At 32.2% G+C, this 10,780-nt stretch overlaps 1 long non-coding RNA gene across 1 annotated transcript; it reads right to left on the bottom strand.

Annotated features, from left to right (window-relative positions):
* Positions 1 to 646: 646 nt before the first annotated feature.
* LOC136270576 (uncharacterized) lies at positions 647 to 2,104 on the bottom strand. The gene is made up of 3 exons (XR_010708370.1): positions 1,440 to 2,104; positions 1,261 to 1,326; positions 647 to 696 (listed from the first exon to the last, which is right to left on the bottom strand). It is a non-coding gene; the product is annotated as an uncharacterized lncRNA (long non-coding RNA).
* Positions 2,105 to 10,780: the final 8,676 nt, after the last annotated feature.

Below are 10,780 nucleotides of genomic sequence, written 5' to 3'. Positions count from 1 at the left end.
TAGCGTCTTTAGCGGTCAAGCTGACATAGAGCAGCCTGGTAAATTGCATAACTCCCTTGATCAGCAGTGCTTGCAGTAGTGATGGGTCCGCGCATCCCCTTCTCTCTGACCCAGTTAAAATGCAATTAGCCACTTGCTGTACGCACATCTCAATCTCAAATTTCTTGTATGGAAACAATCTATTTTAAAAAATGCAATGTGAAAAATTAATTTAAATTTTCATTTAAAAGAAAATTGATATTTTAATTGGATAAGACAATAATATATTAATTTTATTGGAACATATGTATATATGATAAAATTGTATTCAAATTAACATTTAATATTTGTAAAAACACGTCATTAAATCTTCCATTTTACAAAATATAAGTAAAACCTAAATTAAACAAATGATAAGGAAGTTTAAATTTGAAAATATGTGTTCAGTTTCATAAATATATTAAAATGTTGTTTCAACGTTGAAAAGTTGTTTATTTTTTTCAACGTTAAAAATAAGTTGGGTCTTCAACGTGGAATCAACGTTGAGTTATGGTTTGGGTTTCAACGTTTAAACCTCAACGTTGATTCAACGTTGAATTATGTTTGATCAACGTTGCAACTTGATTTCAACCATTTCTAAACGTTGAAACAACGTTGCGTGCCCACTGGGTATCATTCGGTGTGAAAAAGCTAAGCTACAGACAAACTGATTTCCATCTAAAAGAGAACAAGATATCTTATTAATATAAAAGCTTGTTAATGAGCTGATATTGAGCATTCATGTATTTCCAAAACAAACATACATGTACTACATCTGAGAATCTAACTATGATAGTGTAATCTTATCATCATGGAGGCTTGATTTGGAATTAAAAATTGAAAATTAAAATTGCCCATTAAAAGAGAATGTATAATAAACATTAAGTCTTTTCATATGTTTAGTGGGGGGGGGGGGGGGGGGAGAGAGAGAGAGATAGGGGTGGGGGTATTTTTCATATAAATTTGCATTAATTTATGAATGCTTTACATCATTACTGGTAACTTATTTGAAATCCATCCAACATACTGACAAAAATACACATATTTTCAAAAGATGCTGTCATATCTCCGCAACTTCAAGCGGATGACAATTAAAACAATTAAGACAAAGTTCATGAGTCATTACAATTCTTTCTAAAAATCTATGTAAAATTGGCAAAGAGTGTATTTTTATTTTAGAAATTAACAATTTAATTGAAATTATTCTAAACTCATCACATATGTTGACGGAACAACACTTACATTTACAAGTTGAATCGGATGTCATTCCTCTGCAATTTTAAACAAACATCAAGCAACCACAACTCCCTGTAAAATCAATCAAAAAGTCACAAATTTTTTATCCGTTTATGAAGCAATATAGATGTTTTACATTAAATATTTTTGGCATAGATCAGACATATTTATAAAATATCACCTACCATTACAAGTTGCTGTAAGTCCTCTGCAAATTCAAGCAGACTACAACCAACTGAGCAGACAGCATGTTTGGTTTCCACTTCCTGTTAGTTTAATTAAACCTCCGCCGCAGAAGAGTTCCATAAAGGGGGGTAATATTACATATTCAAAATCAAAGTTTGGCTACTTTGCTTTTAATGTTATTTCTTTTATACACATTGACTACCGTTTTTCACTGATAAATCTTATAAACCAATGTAAGAATTTTTTATCTAATATAGAATCAAAACAAATTCAGGTTGCTTTTTAGAGAAATTAATTTTTAAAAATACTTTAAATTTTACAATGAAAAATGTTAAAAAAGCAATTTGGGAAATAATACTTTGACATTCTGATTTCCAAATAAATGCAAAATTTAGTGTTATCAATTTTTTTCAAATTTAACAAAATTTTATGTTGATATGCATTGTTATTTTTACAAATTTGATGATTTGTTGGTATTTTAGTGTTTTTGTCTATTTTTGGTTGTTGCCATGGAAACAATGACCATGTGGCCAAAAATACCACATTTCTAAAATACCGCTTACCTGTATTAATCAACATAACAATATCAAGGAAAAATAATTTTTTACACTTTCCACTTATAATATGGACAAAGCTCAATGATTACTGACATTGTCTCTTAACAATCAATTTGTGGCAATGTAAGAGTGTTTTGTGTGTGCCTGCTACGGATATGAAAAACTATATACAGCGATGTATTTACAAATTTGGTGTTATAACTTCAAAATCAGTTGAACAGAGTGAAAAATTAAGTAATTCAAAGTCATATCTCGGATACGGTGTAACCAATTTCTATTTATGGGAGGGGGGGGGGTCATTTTTCTATGGGGGTCATTTTTCTTCATGTTTAACATGAAGAAAAATAACCCCTGGGTCTTTTTTCTTCAGAAAAATCCAATTATTCTTCAGCTAGGGGGGTCATTATTCTACGTCGAAAAATGACCCCCGGTCATTATTCTACGGGGGTCATTATTCTTCATTACACCGGCATCAAAGTCATGCCGTCGAAGCACCCCTGTAATACGACCGCATTAGAGCTCGCCGGGTCGCTTTGCCGGCATCAAAGAAATGCCGCCATCTCAGTGACAATATGCTTATGTTTCAATTATTATACATGACTTAAAACTGAGGGTTGTTAAATGTTTCTCCACATACGTGGATACATATATTATTTGATTTGGAATTCATTTAAACGTACTTAGTCTATAGTCCTACTGTCCTACCTAATTGAAAATATATCACAAATTAATAATTATTATAATAAAATAGTCTACATACAATTGTGTATGGAATACAGATACATATTAGGGGCCTTAATATAACGTGTCTGTATCAATACTAACGTATTGCTTTGAGCAAGGGATTGTGTATTTATAATTTATTTCTGTACCTTCAAATAAATGTATACCCTTGCATGCGTATGACAACTTTGTATGTGTAATATCAGATGTTCCTTCCATTGTAACTTACTATGCTTACTTAACAGTACAATACCTTTATATTTCATCCATTATTTGTTATATTCATGTTGTTTTATTGTTTTAATGCATAGCCCCCCTCCCCCTCCCCGAAGGCCTTTGATTGGTGAATAAACACACACTGCAGAGACTTTAATGAATTCACACGGAAGATTTCGACACTTGCATAATATGTAGACGACAACATGCGCGGATCAAGAGGGGTTGGGAGGGGCAGTCCCCCCCCCCTAAAAAATGAAAATTTATAAATTTACATATAGTAAAATTATCGCAAATATGCCTCGGACACCCACCCACCCGGCAAACTCAATTATCCTGCGAACACCCCCCCCCCCCCTTCCTGGAAAAATTTTCTGGATCCGCGCGTGGACATTCACACCTTACCTGATCAAACTGTCTTATAAGTTGCCACCTTGTTAGTTTTCATGCAAGAGGCAAAAAAAAAAAATCTCCTGTATTTTAAAATTCTATAAGGTAGTTAATATGAAAACAATTATTCTTCATCATTTAAGTTTGTTCTTTTAAAAGATTTTAATGTGTAATTTTTTTCGTAACATTTGTCTGATAATTGGATGTACGTGTGCCAAGTTACATATCAAACGATTTATTTTTTTGTTCCAAAGCTGGTTGCGGAGGGGGTGAGGCAGAAACGTCCACATTTGTCATAGGAACTATGATGCACGTCGTCGGCGGTGAATCCGCTTTTAAAGCATGTAAACATATGTACACCCCCCTCTTAACTTTACCGATCTATGATATGCAGTGTTTCTAAATTTATTCAATTTGTCGTCTTTTTTTACGAAGGAAATTATTCTTTTAATTTGAAACACAGGCGATGAAATTCATATGCGTCATCCGAAACACTTTTAGTACGCGTTACTAAAAATGATGTGTGACGTCAGCTTGTTTACATAAGATCGAGTCTACGCAGTTTCAGAGTTCTGCAAAACGTTCATAACTGTTTGCTGTTGTAAGAATTACCAAACTTTTAGGACGTGTTCCCAGCTCAAGAAATCACTGTAAGTATGTGTTGCACATCGAAGTCGATGTTTTAATGTTATACCTATGAGCTTTGCGAGCGAGTGTACTGTGACCTACCTTTAAATAATGGCAATAAATTGTTGAAACTGTTGAGTACAGTTTGTGTTTATTTTCAAAATAACTTTTTCATAAATTTAAACAATATTGTTTCGATTGTAACAGGGACATATAAACTTTATGGATTATGCATCTCCGATTGAAAGGAAGCTGGTGCTGATTGTCTAATCAAATGCTGGAAAACTAGTCTAATTAAATTGTTTGCCATGTTAGTTATAGCAGGTCCAGTACAATCTCTTGATTTAGCTATATAGCTTGAATAAGCTATATAGCTTTATATTGCTATTCAGAGTAGCTTTATTTAGCTATATTGTCATACATTTTTCATAAATTCATATTTTTTTCAGCATGTATAAAAAATCGCACTCTAGTGCAGTGATAGTTTTTAACTTTGAACTGTTCTGTAAACAATGCATGTAAAGATTACTCATCAAATTGTGTCTCCTTAGGAGACTTTACACTCTAAGTTCTAAAAGTTTTAGGGCAATTGTGGTGGACAGTTATTAAAACAATGGAAATGGGTTTTTTTTTGCTTGATATTGTTTAAAAGCTGCAACTTTAAAACTATCTTTAAATAGAATTACTTTACTAATGGTCAATAATGTAAATATGAGTAGATAGTTTATTGCGATTTTTTGTTTATTTCTTATAATTAACATTTTGGTGAATAACTGCATTTTCAAGCTATTCTGAATAGCTAAAAAAAGCTATATAGCTTTTTCATGCTATATAGCTAAATATAGAGATTGTACTGGACCTGTATAGTTTGTCTCACATTATTGCTTCCATCACTTTTTGATGATTTTTAATAAAAATACACAAACCTGTGAAAGAAATACGGTTGAAAACGATAAAAAGGAAAATATCCAAGATATCTTTATTTGACACATTTTGATTTTTCACTCATTACTGTTCTAAAGTAAAACAAATTTCTTACGGATTTTTGTAATGGGAAATGTTTACTTCTTTTTGCCATTCGGAACTCACTCAGAAAACCTCACAGTTTTTCAACGTTATTATCTGGGCTATTTCATAGCTTATGCAATGCAAAATCCCTGGACTTTCTATTTTGGTTTGAGTATTAAAGCCTCAAGCGATAGAGGGGTCATTTCAAAACAGATAAACTGGACATTTTTCATATTAGTGGATGAACTCAGTTTGAGCTAAAAGGTATTTGTGATTATCGAAATATTAAGCAAAAAGTGGTAGAAGCAAAAACTCAAGACACAGTTTAGTTGAGTAATAACAGCATTATGTGCATTTTGGTTTCCAATAACATTGATTTCTGTTGTATATATAGTTCTTAGATATGAAATCAAAGAGGGGGAGGTGGGGATAATTAGTTATTGAAGCTGCTTTTGTCAAAATGGAGTTATGGAGCATAGTGTAAATACTTTTATTATATACCCATCAATTTTCCCTTCTTGATACAAAGTGTGTGATGGGAATGGGTTTCTGATTCCGTATTACAACTCTCTGAAACTGGTGACGTAGTACACATTAAATACTCATTATTGTCTTTATTTTAGCGCATTTTAAAAGAGTTTTTAGTATTAAAATAGCTTTGTTGTATAATTAAACGTCTTATAGATAGTTTTTGTAATAAAAACATTGAAATTGACATATATTTATCATCGTAACAGTAACTTATCCAAATAGCCGAATCACGTCTCAGCTATGTGTGGATCATCAGATCAAACTCGATGCTTTGTGTCTCGTTTGATCTGATAATATGCACTTGGCAACTCAACGTGATCCAACCCTTTGGATCAAGTTACTGTTATAATAATATTTATGATTTAATTCTGAAATAAAGATTCCTAATTGTTACATGTATACAGTGGCAGCAACTTTATTGTTGACAAAAGACACGCAAGATTCTGATACACGAACGATCACGCACGATACACGAACGATCACGCACGATACACGGACGATCACTAACTTACTGAATTTTTACGATAAACGAACCAAAACGATAAAACACGCAACCGAACGATTCTACACCAATAAACACGCAAAATCAAAATTAATTTTTAAGATTAGAATTAAGGAAACATATTGCTTTAATTTGTATTGTTTTTTGTTTGCGTTTTATTGAAAAGCGGCATGTACTTAAGTCAAGCACTCAGTCTGTTTTATATTTTATGAGTAAACAATTTTACACATTCATACACAAATATATAGGTTTCACACACAAATTAATTTTTTTGTCTCCATAACAAATATTAACTTCTGTCATAAGTAAAAGAAAATTAAGTGTAAAAGAAATGAAGATAATACATAAACTATACTAAATGTTTTCCAAACAAGTTGACTGTTTATGTAATCCAATTTCCTTGCGTACAATTTAATTATTCGGAATACTGGTAAATTTGTTACCTTGTTTCATAGAATTTCGATTTTTCGCGTCCAATATTTTCATAATTTACTAACAGTATATAATTGATTTATTTCTATATATTCTAAATTTTAAAGCATCTAAATAGATCTTATTTCAAATGTTTATACAATGTGTCAGATAGGAATGGGCATTTAAAAGAAAAATGTTGAGAATATTTGTTTAGTTTAAAACGGGGAATGTGTAAGCTTGAGCGCTTTCATTCAACGAGTCGCTCTTGCTAATATGTTTAAAATTATGTGTCAAGACACATGGATGCTTGATAAAGGCTGATTATAAAATTATGCAAAAGTAACTCGACCGAACGAAGGATCGAATGAGCTATGGAAATACTTACTAAATGTATTTAAAGACGAAAGAGAGAATGACTGTTAACAACTGTCAATGTTCTTCTATAAAAAAAAAGTTAAGAATTCACATTGTTTTACAAAAATTACTTGTCGTTGTTTTAAGAATAAATCCTGGCATTCCGTAAAAAAGTAACAAAACAAAAAAAACGCAAAATCACGCACGGTAAATAACGCAAACCAATTTTCCTGATACACACACGATCCCACACATTACAGGAACGATCACCAACGTTACACGAACTATTTAACACGATTGGCTTGTCAACAATAATGTTGTTACCACTGTATGCCTGTCTATAACACATCATATAGATTGATGATCATCTCTTCCCAAGTCAAAGCTTTCTGATCTAGATCTGCTCCGGTTCTCACAGTTCTTGAAAATATGCAATCATATCCATCTTATCTTTTTTGTGTCCGACTGATATTTTCATAGCGGTAATAAGGTCGAGAGTCTCCAAACTGTGTCAGTTTTTGCTTCTTACAGGGAAGGTGTATCTGGTTTATATCTTTAATGACCAAATTCCTTACACAAACCATTTTTAGGTGAAGGAGATTCAAGTTTGTTAAAATAAAGAAACACACCCTCATTCAAGGGGAGATAATTAATATTCATTCAAAAATTATGGGCATTTTTAGGTCACCTGGTCTCTCGGATGACCTATTGCAAATGGTCTTTCTGCATCACCGTGCGTAATGTGTCGTCCGTTAACAATTTAACATTTTTAACTTTTTTAAACTACAAGGTCAATTGTTACCATTTATAGAAGCATCTCTATGGTAACTGGAGTCTAAATTCATGGCTTTGACCACCCTCAGGGCCTTATGGGGGGAATTATACAAAAAAGCCAAATTTTAAAAAAAAATTCCTCTCTACTCCCACAATGTGGGAAACAAAATAATTGCATTGTTATAATACTTGAAACCTTCTACGAAGTTGTGAAATTCATGGCCCCTGGGTCAGTGGTTCAGACCCTAGGTTGGGGCCAATATGGCCGTATAGTAAAAATGTATTAAATTTTAGAAAATCTTCTTCTCTACTCCCATACATATCATTCTGAGAAAAACTAAAATGCATGGATATGATGTCCACAAAGTCATCTATCTAAATTTTAAAATTATTCACCCCTGGGTTAGGGGGTAAGACCCTAGTGTAAGGTTAATATGGCCACATAGTGAAAATGTATTGATTTAATAAAATTTATAGTTCACTTCAACAGAATGTTCAAAATGAGCTTTTCTGATCACCTGTTGACTGTCGTCTATCTGTCTGTCTCTCCATCTATGTCTGTAAACTTTTAACATTTTTGACTTCTTCTCTAGAACCACTGGATCGAATTGAACCAAACTTGGTACAAAGGATTCTTATGGAAATGGAATTCTAAATTGTTAAAATATAGGGCGTGATCCTTTTTTAAAGGGAAATAAAAATGAAATAGTGAAAAAAGGGTTTGTGTCTTAAAAAATCTTCTCAAGAACCACTGCACCAGAAATGCCATTATTTACAACAAAGTTTAAGTATATAATTGAAGATTCTAAATCGTTAAAATCATAACCCCAAGACCAATATTGGTTCAAATTTTAACATAGAAATATATTAGGAAAAATGGTTAAAAATTTTCTTATTAAGAACTACAATGCAACAATTTATAATATTACTATACAAGCATTTTCAGATAGTGTAGATTCTAAATTGTTAAAATTGTGACCCTGGGACCAATACCGAGACCCCTAGAGGGGTTCAAACTTTAACATAGAAATATAAAGGGAAAGTGTTTTAAAATCATCTTCTCTAGAACTTCAATGCTACAATCTTTGAGATTACTATACAAGCATCCTCAGATAGTGTAAATTCTAAGTAATCAAAATCTGGACCCCTGGACCAATACTGGGGCCCCAAAAGGGGTTGAAATTTACATAGAAATATACAGTACAGGACTGGCAGACCCAACCTAGCACCACAGCAGACCCAACTAAACCTTGGGTTTACTGTCAGGTTTTACTTGGGGTTTAGTTGGAGTCTGCTTTAAATTAAAACTTTGCATTCACTCAGGGTTTACTTTGGGTCTACTCGGGGTTTACTTTGGGTTTATTTGGGATTTGCTTTTGTGGTCCACTTTATGCACTGAAGTGTGAAGCAGACCCGTCTTTTATCTTGCCACTTTACCGTTTGCATATTCCAAATACATATGTAGCATCTGCTTTCAGGAGTTTACTTCTGTTCACTCTGGGTCTACTCTGTGTCAGAGATGGGGTCAATTACATTGGAAAGTAATTAATAAAATTACAATTACTTGCTTAAAACCTTCAATTAAACTACCATTACCATTACAAGGATTTTCAAATATAATTAATTAAATTACAATTACTTTGCAAATGTAATTAGTTAAATTACACATTACATTTGAGAAAAATACATTTATTGAATTTAAGCAGATATTATTGACCTGTACAAATTTTGTCATGAAAATTTACTAATGATTTAGCTACAACACCTACACGTTTACAGTTTCATTTAATGATTATTTATTGTTCAGTATCCATGTCCCTTATTCACACCGATTTCTTTTTATTTCACATATACTGCAGACATACAATGCATAATTATGATGTTTCAAATATAAAAATTCGGAAGTGTTTATTTTATTTTAGAGATTTTGGGAAGAGAGAGAGAGAGAGAGAGAGAGAGAGAGAGAGAGAGAGAGAGAGAGAGGAGAGAGAGAGAGAATGTCAAGTAAAATGTCAAGTAAAAATTGGATTCCAAATGTTCCAGTGAGTATTAAAAATATCAAACCTACACCTATTATGTTTAAAAGTCTTTTCTGGGATACAAAAAGTAAACATTTATCTCCCCTAATTTTTTTTTATAATTTGGAAATACAGGCTAGATAAATCTTAGGTACATGTAATTGTTATCAAAACGCATTTCACACCTATTGGTCATTAAGGGAACCCAAGATTTGGCAACAAAAACTTTAAAAACTCTTCTGAAGCCATAGCTCTATATAGGCAAAGTGGCATTTAAAAAGCATGATTTAAAAGTTTATACAATTCAAATAACATTAATTTTATTTGTAAAATAAACAGATTTTTTTTTTATTCAAACTTAATACATGTACTTGGAAAAATTAATTATTCCAATAAGATAAAAAAAATTTAAGGTAAAAGAGATTGAGCATAACATCAAAATTATTTGGTCCCAAAGAAACTCCCAAAGATAAATTATATTAGAAATATTGATATTTGGCATAAATTTAGGAACCTCATGGTATGTTAAAAAGTTTATATAAGAAAAAGTACAAGTATATTAAGTCAAATGCATTTAAGTACTCTTCCTAATTTGATCTTCTATTTGTATTGTTTTATACTTTTGTACTATTGGAAGTATGGGGAACAAAGGATAGTGGACAGCTTTCTTATTTATATACACAATCATCAGAGTGTAATTGAAAAGTAATTTGAATTACAAGCCTTTTTTTAAGTAATTAATTAAATTACCATTACATGTAATTGAAAAATAGATCAATTACACATTAAATTCAATTACTTCAAAATTTGTAATCAATTACACTCAATTATTGTACAAATTACCATTACCCCATCCCTGCTCTGTGTTTACTTTGGGTTTACTCTGGGTCTGCTCGTGTAAACATGGAGTAAACCTTGAGCAGACCCTGAAAGAGGTCTACTATCTGATAGGTGGCTGAGTCTGGTCAGTACTGTATAGGGAAAATGTTTAAAAATCTTATTCTCAAGAACTACAATGCTACAATCTGTTAGTTATTATTGATTCAATTTTTAATGAATTTGAATAGATGATGCAACTTGTGTTCTGATGCACTCCACAAGCATGGATGCTGAATCAGAGCCATGGTTCAAAAACCATTTGGCTAGAAAAGCTTAATTGAACTTTGTGTTGAAGCATCCTCAGATACACTACGCAGCTAAGGTCAATGCGGTTTGCCAATTTACAG

The sequence above is a fragment of the Magallana gigas genome, chromosome 8 (assembly GCF_963853765.1).
Source record: "Magallana gigas chromosome 8, xbMagGiga1.1, whole genome shotgun sequence".
In the NCBI taxonomy this organism is placed as follows: Eukaryota; Metazoa; Mollusca; class Bivalvia; order Ostreida; family Ostreidae; genus Magallana; species Magallana gigas.
Note: the sequence above shows the minus strand (reverse complement) of the source record. Positions and strands in the feature narration are given on the sequence as shown.